The sequence below is a fragment of the Lagopus muta genome, chromosome 5 (assembly GCF_023343835.1).
Source record: "Lagopus muta isolate bLagMut1 chromosome 5, bLagMut1 primary, whole genome shotgun sequence".
Taxonomy (NCBI): Eukaryota; Metazoa; Chordata; class Aves; order Galliformes; family Phasianidae; genus Lagopus; species Lagopus muta.
This window is the reverse complement of record NC_064437.1, coordinates 62,055,570-62,068,036: the sequence shown is the minus strand read 5'-3', so window position 1 is coordinate 62,068,036 and position 12,467 is coordinate 62,055,570. Positions and strand designations below refer to the sequence as shown.

Genomic DNA, 12,467 nt, shown 5'->3' with positions numbered 1-12,467 from the left:
CAGGCCGCTGCACTGAGCAGAGCCCAGCGCTCCTGCTGCCTTCAGGTGTCCCCTGAGCCCCCAGACAGCTGCCAGCACCAGCGCACGGCACCAAGCTTACGGTGACAACTTGTGTGCTTCTCCAACGTCATTTGCTCGCGGTGCTTCTCACGTCACCAGGAAGCTATATGTAACACACACACCCGCACCGTCCAGCTTCTCCCTGCTCAGGCTGAAAATCTGCTCTGCCTCAGCATCTCTGTGTGGAATGTCCTATCAAACATGTTTTCCTGAGCATTGCTCGTTAATGTACCAAAGGAGAAAATGAGAGGAACCTCTGCTTTTAATAGCTTCGCATCTGCCTGCCAGAGTGTTAAACATCTGAATTATTGTGAGGGCATGTGTGTGTTTTGCTCATTTTTAATTAGTGTCACTGGGGGAAAAACTTCAGCACTTTAGGGGCAAAAGTATATTATTTTTTAGAAATTGTAATTCCCTCAAACTACGGTAAACAAATCATTCTGATTTAAATTTCCCAAGCAACTTCCAAACAGGGAAACCGTATGTTTAATTACTAAACATCTGTTGCAAAGAATACCCCTAGCTTTTGCAGCACTGATATCGCTGTATGAATTTTAAAATCTGTCAGCAAGGGATCATGAAAGCTTTGGGAGCAGAGAGCTGCTCACTTTAACCCCTGAACCAGATAATCTAACAGTAATCCATTCAAAACTAATCAAACATTTACAGAAACGCACCAGCACTGAGGAAAACAATTCATCATCTTCATATGCTCATTACACTTCCAACATCTCAATCTACCTATGTAAATGAGACCGGGGATCTGACATCAGGTCCATGTACAGAAATTATAAACAAATATTCATCCATTATGCTGCTGAAATTTAACAGCTGGAGCACTAACAGTAGCTGAACTCCAAGCCCTGAGTATCAATTATTTATGAACCTAAAACTGACAAGACTGTCTAGGTGAATTAGCTGCATATGTCAAGCTTTGTTATAAATCCCAGCCTACTGTAAAACTCATTTTCATAGAATGTATGTACAAGGCTGACAATATATCAACAGTACGGCATTAATAATTTAGAAGAATGGTACCATAAGGGAGCACCTAGAAACTCTGCTCTGCAATATAGTTGATATTACAAATAAAAAAGTCAAATAAAATGAATTTCCCATAAACAGAGAATCAAATAAAGCATTTCTCTATGATTTTATATTCAATTTTCAAAAAACTTACCAGTTGATACTTCCATTTTTAGGAACCATAAGCGTCTCCTGAAGTTGTTTAATTTTTTGCCCAGTGCTAAAAATGCCTTCGAATTTTTAGTTCTGTTGATGTAGGTTGTGTTGCATTTATTTTATTTTTACAGAATGAGATCAAAAAGTGCACAGAGGGTAAGAGGCAAAAGGAAATTGTTGTTTGCAGCAAGCAGTAGTGCATGCTGTGGTTTAAGACCCTGAAATATAATAGACTAAATATAAGTACAGTTAATTATAGGCTAAAATCTACCTTTTGATGAATGCATGTCGCATAAAATAAGGCAAAGGCTGCTCTGATGGTAGAATTTGGTTAGATATGTTAACCAGTGGTGCTACTTGAGATATTGTGAAGTTTCTTTGCTTTATGTTGTGTAAGAAGTCAATACAGAAGCTACTGGACACTAAATGCAACCATCTACGTAGCATAGTGGAACAAAAGGGTAAGTTCTAAACTGGAACTGCTATCAGCCTAAGGAAAATTCTGATCTGGAAGTCTACAGTGAGATCTAGAAAAAGGACCTATCCAAACTTTACCCAAAATCTTACATATTCAAAGGCAGGTTGGAATTTTGCAGTTCTCTTCTACCCCAAAGAGCCGTCAACAACAGCTTTGTTGAAGCAGTGCCCACAATTACTCAAAACCTGAATTTTGTTCAGAAGCACCTTGGTAAGCCTGTGTATCATCTAACCTATGCCCATAAAGGCATGGCTAGTTGCTATTCAGGAAGGTTGTCCACACACACACGAAAATAATATTAATACACACGAGAATTTATGACTATCAAATAAGCAAGATGGGTAGTAGCCCATATTTTGATCTGTGAACGTTGGCCTTCCTTTTCTCCATGGCATAACTGTTTATCATTATGAAAAGTGAATGGGGGATGGAAGGAGAGAGAAGAGAGAAAGACTCAATCCCAGACTCGAGAGAAACACCATATCTGAAGGACAGTTAAAGGGAATCATTAGCATTCAGTACATGAGGCTACTGTTAACTTCCTGGGGATTGCTCTCATGCTTAAAGTTAGTTCTTGTTTTGTGCACTCCTTCATGGGGATCCATATGAAAAACATAGCAACAGCATATGAAAACATGTTTCAGGACAGGAGAAGTCACTAAGACCTCAAAGCTGATTTGCACAGTGTTTTCAAAGATATTCCATCAGTAGCAAAAGCAAAAAATAAATATACATTTTCAAAAGATCTGCAATGGTCCAAGGAAAGGTGACAAGATATTTTAGTATTTTGATGCAGTGAAAGGAGAATTTAGAGGACGAAATAGGTCCTTATGATGCACATATATACATGAAAGCAGAAATAAAATAGTAGATTTTATCAGGGACATAAGGAAAATGCTACAATGCCATCACTTCATTTTCAGGATATCATTGTTTCTGACTCAGGAAATACTTGCAAAAAACTGAGAAAATATAATAAATCTGCAGTATTTTTCAAGAGAGAAAAGTGTGCCTTGATGCCTGATACATCAGGTATTTATGGAAAAAGAGTTTTTTCAAGAAGCTGTTGCTGGTCAGACCCAGGGAGACCCAAAGGTCATCCAGTGCCTCCTCCTGTAGCACAGAAAGAAGGTTCGTATAACAATTCCTACTTAATTCTTCAGTCTACTAGGAATTTCCATTTCCCACTGCTTTAATGTTATCTGCATGGGTTATTTGCTTTATGTTTTCATAAGTAGAGTCCAATAATAATAATAATTCACTGAGGGTGAAATTCACTCCCGGGCAGAAAGCCCAAGAAAAGGCCTTTGCATTACTCAAGTCATTCCAAAGTGCTTAAAATAGGATTTGTTTGGATTTAAATGGCGCAGAGAAATTATGCTGGCTCTTTCGATAAGAATGACTTCACCTCAAATGCCCCACAGTGCTGTGCTGCTTACTGTCAAAATCCATAAGAACTGTCCCCGCAGAGTTCCAAAGTAGAATGAAGATCTTGTAGTCTGCTCAAAACAATGAATAAAGGAATACAGGCAATCCACAGAAGAAATATCTAAGCTTCATTTCTGGACTTAATTAACTGATTTGGTGCCTGATGACATCTCTCACTTTGCATGTTCTTCTTGTTAACTGATGCTCTTGTTCTCATTCATACACATGGCACCTATGAAATCTTTCCCAGTAGCTCTTTCTGTTCACATTCAAAATCCTACTTGAATACTTTTGTTTTTCCAAAAGCCCTTAGTTTTCACCTTCATAACGTAGTAAAGGTGAACACTGTTCTAGTTGAGATAGGATGGAGAGGTATGCTAGCATTTAGACTCCATACACAACTCCTTTGGGCTTTTGCAACTGCGGGTTAAGCTCAAAAGACAGAGGTCACCAGCAAACAAAGAGTAATTGGAGTACGCTTGTGAGTTTGAGCTAACATTTCTTGCAAGGAGGGCTACGTGGTGCATTTCCAGGGCATCAGCTCAACAGCTGTATGTTTTCCTTTAATTTCTGAGAAGGCTTTTCAACACAATAGTCCTGTGATTTCTTGAAAATTTTAGTTAGAGCTGAACCTAGAGCTGAGAGCCTCATAATCATAACTCAGAGACTGGATTTGGAACTGAAAAATAATTCAAAATGAAAAAAATGATTTTTTTTTGAATTGGCTGTACTTGGCGATAACTCTTGATGTTTTCTTCTGTGCTGTTGCAATAAGCTATGATTCTGGGGACCTACTTTTGCGACTAAAAGATAACTCTCTTGGGAAGAAAATTGCCACTCTGACATAAATCTCTGAAACAGGTGTTTATGGGAAAGTGGCAAATATGAAAAAAAAAAAAAAAAACAAATATACCAAGCTAAATAGGCATTAATTTATGGACATACTGCTTGAATTCATAAGTGCAGCAGCCATCTGGTGATCCTGGAGAAGCAGTGGTAGGCTTTTGCTAGAGCCTCAACAGATATAATTAACTACATTTTTGTATATGATCACAGCTACTATTTTTTCCTACAATATTTTCCAGCTGTAAAATCTCATAACAATTTTTGCTTTTCATGTAGTTTATTACTTCCCAAGTCATGCTCATTACTGCCTATGGGAAGTCAGTTGCATCTTGTCTCAGTCATTTGCTGCTGAAACATCAGCTTCGTTGTTCTGTTCATTGGTAGTATTGATAACCAACTTTAAAAAGGAGCACAATAAAAGAGAGTGACGATTGCATTGCATTAATCATGAATATCACACAGTAATAACAGACATCATGTTTGACTGCATTTTGTCTTTTCAATTAAAATTTGCAATTCATAACCCCCACTTTTTTTCCAGAAAACAAGGTCCCACCTTATAGAGCTAAGAATGAATTAGAAATGTCTAATATCCCACAGTTTTTGCTCTTCCAACCTCAAACTGCTGTCCATATCTAACAAATGCTACACAAATACCTGTGGATTAAAGTGATGTAGTTGTACCATCCAAGATCCTCTGAAAGTCAGACGTAGACTGTAGGGTAATATCACAGTTTAATATGGCATCCAATCATTCAGGTAAGTTGTAACACACGAAGAGTAGAAGAGGACACTGGGACAAGACATCTTGATTTATAGTGATGCCTAACTTAAATACTGTCCATCAATAGCAAAGATCCAAAAATGAATACTGATTCACATCAGCCTGAAAAAAAAAAAAAAACCAACAACACAGTTATCATCATACATAAGTGCAGTAAAAAGGAAGGAGATTCTCTGTTTTCATCTCCCAAGCCTTGGAAGCAGGCAACAGGGAATATGAGCAGATAACTCATCTCCAGCCTTAAACAGGAGTGACTGATCACCCAGAAGTGCCACCATTTCTGAGCGTTCACAGCACTGAGTGCCACCCTATTTGGCTGACATCTTGCTAAAACAGCTCAGGCTCGATTTTGCTTCCAACAAAGCAGGTTAGAGCTGCTAATCCTAGCAGTGCTGTTGCTTGTGCACAGCCTATGCACACTCCATACACCAACAATTAAATTTACAAACCATTTCAAAATTGCATACAGCTAGCAACAAAAATGAGGATTATGATATCTGGATGGCTGAACTTGATGCCTGATAAATCTCTACTTTCTACCTTCTTTCCAGCTCATTTGGAGGGTGCAGCACATATGTCAGGAGACAGAAGTTCACTAATAATGTTTTATGTGCTCTCACATGGAAAAGGTCCTTGTGGTTGTAACAATGCTGATTTTTTTAATCATGTCATCACAGTTGATGCTTAAAACAAGCAAAGCTCCAGCATTACTGCAGAGTGGCTGCCTTTCCTAGGAAAGAAAACCAACAGAGAAATGTTAGATTAGTGCAAATAAGCACAGCAGAAAAACGGAGTGTGAGGACCAGGCTTGCAGCTCTGCTAAATAGAGAGATCCAGGATGTACCAACTTCTGCAAGATTTTTTCATGTCTTTTAATAAAGAGCAGCCAAAGCAAAGAAATAAATGAAGAAAATGTTGAGAGCAGTTCTTTTGTTTTGGCATTCTCTTTAGATTGGATGTGAACTGCAGCCAAAAATGTTCATAAATCCTTACAATGGCCCAGGCCCCATCCAATGATGATTTTTGGGTATTACATGCTGGTGTGATTACTGGAAAGTTTTCATGAAAGTTGGTTTAATTTAATGAGAATCTATCTTGAGAAGCAAGTGAGGAAGGAAATGGACTTGTAAATATTTAAAAGTTTTAAGAGGATTGTGTCATATTTATAGCCTTTCATGATTTTACTTCTACAACACTGGTTTAATGCAGAAAAAGAAAAAAAAAATCTGTGAATACATAAAGAGAACTCTCCCCACATAAGGACAACAGGACCTGGGGGAAACAGCCCCTTACTCAGCCCAGTTGTGCAACTGAGTTCCTATGTGATGTGGATCCATGGGGGCTAGAGGCCCTGCACAAGTATTTATTTCAAGAAAACAGACAAAGAAGGTTTGTTTGAATTTAACGATGGCATTTCCAAATATAAAGGCTGCAGGGTCAGAATTAAGAAATATTCTTCTGGAAGGTTTTGTTTTGTGTCTGTCTAAACATGAGCAACAGAGGTACATTCTCTAATGGATTAATGTGAGGCAGCAAGAAAGCCTTTTAATGGTGTGGAATGCCCATTAATGCAGATTAAAGCAAGAAATGGGAATTATAAAGCAGATACTGTCTGCACAAAGAGCTAAAAAGGTCCTTTGTTGGTATTTTTCCAGTTATTGAACTATCAGGTGTGACGGTGTAACACAAAATATGGAAGCTCAACAAATGTCATACTAAGTACTTTTCAAAACTGTAATTGATCATCAAATTCCAATAACAGCTTAGGTACTTTAGTTGATATTGAGATTAATATACAGCTTCCTGCAGCAAGAACCTCTTCAGTTTCTGACCTTGGCTGGTAGTAAAACCCAATCAATATTTAGACCAGGCAAGCTTTCCAGAGAGGATGCATTGAACACATTAGTTTTCTAAAAAAAACATTCTGCCATCAGCTAGAAAATCTAATCCACTCTGAGGAATACGATGGAACAGAATTGAGTAACAACCCCAAATAAAAATAGGGTTTACTTAAGCTTTTTTCTTTTTAAAACTTTTAGAATCATGATTTTCTATTGCTAATTTCTACTCAAGGAGGAAGCACTGAGTTCTTGCATACAGAAAGGCATTTATGTTGAACAACCGTTCAGAGGACATGGAATCAGCAGTATGATATAAACACTGTTTCCAAGCAAGACTGACCAATATCTTGATGTTCAAGGTGCCAGCTACATACAAGTATTTCAATGGTCAAAAATAATTCCCTGGCATTCCCTCCCCCCCAAAAAAAAAGTAACAGATCACATTTCTAACACAAATTTCTCAATAACAAGTCCATTGACAATATAACACAAATGACACATAGCTAGCACTTACTGAAATAATGCTTTCATCATACAAGTTATGCATTTTTTCCTTTCTATATCTATCCCTTATGCTCGCACAAAAATATAAAGTATTATGCTAAAATGTATAAAGATTTAATTAGTCTCACCAATGGTTTTTGTGGTCTTGCTTAGAATAGTTTACTTTTATCATGTGTTAGGCTGAGTGAAGACCAAATTGCCAAATTTTGTGATTTTTCTTCCTTTGGACTCCCTGAATCTAAAAATAATTGAAGAATGATTTTTTTTTTTTTTAAATAGCCATTCATTGGATTAACTGTTTTATAAACATGTAATGCATCTGGCCAGGAAATGGATGAAACACTACCACTTGCATGCCTTTTCATAATGAAGTGTGCGCTTCCCTGTACTGCTGGGCAGCAAAAGATCTGGCCCATATGTGATACACACTTGAGTAAAAATAAGTAGAGAGCGCGGCTGTTAATCGCTACCTTTTTCCATCCATTCCTGCAGTGGAAAGCAACTATTTCTATGTAGAGGATTAGTTCAGAAGAGCAATAGAAGGGTGGGGGCCGGAGCAAATCTGTGCTTTGGATGACACGGATATGATGCTTACCATAGACCTACAAACCATGCCCTCTTAAATCAAAGTGCTGCTCCACCGCAGCACCTTAATTGCTCCAGGTGGTGCAGTCAGTAAACATTTGCTCAAGATTTTATGTGTGTACTATACTTTCAAGAATTGTTTTCTATTTAAAATATTTGGTTTTGCTTCAGTCTTGATAAGGTTTTTGTCCCACTGCAAATAAGATGAGCTCCGATAACTCAAGTGCAGTCTGTCTGTTGACTTACCCTGGTAGAAATGCATTTCTGTGAGTTATTTTCGGAATGTTCTCATGGTAGGGATGCCTCCCTGCTAGCATGTAGAACTGAAAATGGACACAAACAATGCAGTGACACCGTGGACACAACTGCTACACTCAGCTCATAAGTAAAGGGATAAGCATAGAATGCCAAATGAGGAAAAGAAATTCAAATTTGAGAAAAATAATTATGTTATTACAGAATCAAATTTTTTGATGCTGAAGTATAGAGCTGAAACAAAATGGGATCTAACAACAATGGCATATACAGTAATTCCTCTGCAGAGTGCGGGCAGGAACTTCATCTGTATTCTGGCATAGAGCTTTTGTTCGGTTACATTTTAAGTTTTATTGCCATTGATTGTATAACAAATAGAACAATAATAATACGTGCAGATGGGAGACTATACCTAACCTGTGTGCAACAGTTTAACTGAAACATTCCATTTCTCTCATCCCCTTCCAAATGAAGAGTAAGGGAGACATATTAGCTAATGCCCTAAAGCCTCATTATGCCCAATATACTAAACCTCAATTATTCACTACAGGAAGACCTTCCATGCTGAGACTGGACGAAACACAGAACACTTCTTAAACGCCAGCGCTCTGAGCAAATAAGCTGTAGAGCCTATTGCAGGGCTGATGATCCAACAGAGCCATAAGCAGTGGCCCCACAAGATGCAGAGAGGGACAGTTCTTCCCAGACATCTGTGGGACAAGCTCACCCACCTGAGCTAATGAAGCTTTCTGGCAGGTCCTCACAGCACTCAACACACGAGCTGGGATTCTTTTTACAGCTCCATATCACCCTCCTACTCCTGCTTGTGACCGGGAGGTGACACTGCAGGCACAGGGGCCCTGCAGGTGCCAGCCCCTCCAAAGCAGTTTTGCATCAGGTGACCGCTGCCTTGCCTTATGGTGAGTAAAAGTCATAAAACTACCATCAGCTCAATGGCTGTAATGACTACTCTGAAGCTTTTTATAGGCGATAAGCTACTGTAAAGGTCTGCTGGTAATTTGTGGATAGGGTACATTACCGTTATCCTTGAGGAATTTCAGCTTCCTTTTTATATGCCTTTTCTCTCTTGAGGGGACCCTGAAATTAACAGAAGGCGTTAGTGTGAAGCTCTGCCAGAGCCTCTCGCTGAGCACGGATTGCATTTATTTCTCCTCAGACATGCTCTTGTGCTCCCATGAGAGCTGATGTGGGGCTGGAGGTCCCCTACTGCTGCTCATGGTGTCCAGGGACAGTAAAGAGAAATCTCATGGAAATGGTATAAAGAGGAGACAGAATCCAAACCAAACCGGGTTGGAGCCCAAATGAAAATGGAGGGTGACTGAGTAATTTAGCCAGTAATGGCAAAGCTCAAGCAACTGGCTTCTGTGCACACTGCTGGGCTGCAATGGATGTGCGTGCCACGCTCTCAGCACCACAGGCAGTATTGCTACCAACAAAACAATCTCACACAGATCATGAAATGTTAAGGAGTTCATTTGTTTAAAGCATTATGAAATAGTTCCCTTGCAGATCTCATCCTTTAATTTCCTGCACTGGGGCTGAGGTGCGGGACACCAATACTGACAGATCAGATTAACACCTCTGATGCAGAGATTTTCCGCTGTGCTACTGCAAAACACATCACTGTTGCAATATGAGCTCTGGATTCTGGACCTGTTGCTCCCTGGGGCCTTGAACAAACTAACATAAAGCAAAAACAGCAAAAGTGATTCCCTCCAATGGGGAAACTAATCTGCCTGGGCTGCTAATACGCCTTTTGGAAGGAGAAAAATCAAGAAGATGATGAATTTTTCTTTTTCAGTAAATCTATTTTCTCTCGGCATTGCAAGGCTCCATACAAACCTCGTAGGCACAGCAAGTTGCTTAGTATGCATACAGTGGTTGGAAATAATGCAAAGACTGGAGACAGAGGAGAATTCTAGTTTTTCTGTGGTACAGACCATGATTTGGCAAATCAGGTATAAGGCCCAACATTTATTCATGATTACAAAGCTAAGAACTTTTGGCACATTATTTGGTCTAATACACATGGAATTGTGCTAGCTCAAGCAAGCTTTGATTTAATGAAAAAACAAGAAAAAGACATAGCAAAAAAAAAAAAAAAAAAAGAGTCAGTTATCATCCATATCATGACAAAGTCTTCTACTCTCAGAGATGGAGACCAAGATTTCATTAACATGGGCTTGTGCAGCCCAAAGCCAAACCAAACCAAACCTTGCCTTGCAATACTTGCTAGCTGTTAGCCATTGCTGTTGCTGTTACCTGACAGTTTTACATTGTTGAAGGGGGAAACAAAACATGTAGGAAAAAGATGAAACTTTTGTTTTGTTCTCAACTCAAAGAGTTTTCTCCCATTGAAGCGGCATTTGGGTGAGTTGCCTCCTGCTTGTGACTCAACACATTAGTGCTAGGGAATGGCCAGGTCCCAGCTAAGCAGCCATCAGAATCTGTGTAATTACAAAAATGTGAGGCACTGAGAAAAAAGCCAATGTGCCCATGGAATGATTCACCAGAACAGTCCTCAAGCTTCATTTTCATTTGATGACATAAGTATAAGCATAAGTAGTTACAAATATATAGAGTATGTAAGCCTCAGAACTTAAAACATATCTCAGTTTTTAGTAAGCAGGGGTGGGTTGTTCCAGGTGGTCCCAGATTAATCACAAGAGGACAGCAGTTCATGGTGAAAAAAGCACAGAACACATTTTTACAGCTGACAGAAATGCATTATGCAACCAGGACTTGTGTTGTATACATATGTAAGGATTTCCTGGATAAAGATAGGATCGCTTCAGCTATGCACCAGTGAGGGATTTCACAATTGTACAGAATTCTGTTTTTAACTGCAATATTCACCTCATCATACTCCCTGTTTTACAGCTCCAGTGCCCCACAGAAGGTGAAAGTTCTTCCTTCTGTTATTCCCAGCCAAGCTGCTGGGAGTCCAGCCAAGCCTCAGCCCAGCCTTATGCACCAGCCCCGTGGGGATCCTTTGCTTGGCAATTCCTAAGGATGGCTTTATCACACCGTTCTATGATTCTATTATCACTGAAAGGTTAGGAATAGCTCTAGGAAAGTGATACACCCAACTTGGAGCAGTCAGACCTGCTCTCCAATTCATTGGAGCTTAGTCCCTGTTTACTGCTCAGCCACAGCTTTGACCAAAGACACCTAAATTGTCCCCATGTTGCAGCTGAGGCTTGCCAGCGTACAGGTACAGGATATCTGGACGTAACCTAAGTCAGTAAACTACCAAGCTACAAACTCAACTTAAAGATGCCATTTGGTAAATGATTTGGCAAGTGACAGTACCATTTTGAGAGCGGAGAGCCATTCCTAATACATACATAGCAGTGGAGCACAAATCTCTGCCCTGATAAAAGCTTGCAGTGCCTGAGAATTAGGGCTGTGCCATGCTTTGTGTTCAGCCTTACTAACAGCAGCTTCAGCCCCTGCACAGATGTTGGATTTTTAAAACAGAGCTGTGAACTCTTATTGCAGCAATATTCCTACCTGGCATCAAAGGTCCCTCCTTTACCAAGCTGGGAGACAAACTTGGGTACTCTGCAGGGCCAACAGAGGGAGCTGAGTAGGACAGAGATTGTGAAACAGCAAGTGAGTTTATTCGGTGAACTGGAACTAATATTTTTTATAAAGGGTTTAAGTTACTCTTATATCAAAAGCTCTGAGTTCCATTATAAATGGCTTCTAATCCACCTTAGAACTAATGCACTTTACACCAACACAGTTTCAAAATAATGGCTTAGCAACACTCAGGGCTGGCAGTGCAACTGCAGGAAAGCAAAGCACAGCAAGAAACCATGGCCTTCTGAGCTGCACTGAACAAAGCACAAAGTGCATCTTCTCCTTCAGCCCCTTTCAGAGCGCTGGGGCTCAGGATCTGTCATGGTGCAACAATCAGAAAGGAAAACACGGTGAAGACTAATAAAAGAGGCATAATAGCAAAGGGATCAATGCAATAGAAGATACTACAAAGAAAAAGAGCTCACCTGTCTCTGAAGATCTACGCACAGAGGAAGACTCCACAAGGGAGGGATCACCAACCACAGAACTTTCCCCCAGAGCCAGGCAGCCCTTAAATGGGGTCTAAGAGAGGTGCAGCCAGGATCCACCCCTTCTGGTCACACAGCTGAATTGCCCTCACCTGTGCTCCCAGGGCTGACCCGGTCCTTTCCTTAGGCACTCAATCAGTGGCTCAGACCATGACTCAACAGCTCCCATATACATGGACAGAGTGAAAAAATACTCCCTGCCAGAATAGCCAAGTTTTCTTTAATAAAAATGGCAGCAAATAAAAGTGGGTAATATATACGAAGTCTCTTCCATTATCAACTTCTTTGATACTGTCCTATCAATCACATTGTTATTTTCTTTAAAGCCACCAATGTTCTCTCAGTCAACATTTTCTCCTCTAAATACCCCCTAAGTGATGGAACCAGAGATATTTGGTATGAGGAGTTTC

General features: G+C 39.9%; 1 long non-coding RNA gene across 7 annotated transcripts; it reads right to left on the bottom strand.

Annotated features, from left to right (window-relative positions):
- Positions 1–597: 597 nt before the first annotated feature.
- On the bottom strand, positions 598–12,084 carry LOC125693982 (uncharacterized). 7 transcript variants are annotated; one of them, XR_007377352.1, is made up of 7 exons: positions 11,995–12,084; positions 11,498–11,569; positions 9,003–9,061; positions 7,955–8,031; positions 5,319–5,508; positions 4,652–4,880; positions 598–3,219 (listed from the first exon to the last, which is right to left on the bottom strand). It is a non-coding gene; the product is annotated as an uncharacterized LOC125693982 (long non-coding RNA). The 7 variants fall into 7 exon arrangements; XR_007377350.1 differs by having other exon boundaries at positions 606–3,827; XR_007377348.1 differs by lacking the exon at positions 598–3,219 and adding an exon at positions 8,695–8,877 and having other exon boundaries at positions 4,577–4,880.
- Between the last annotated feature and the right edge of the window lie 383 nt (positions 12,085–12,467).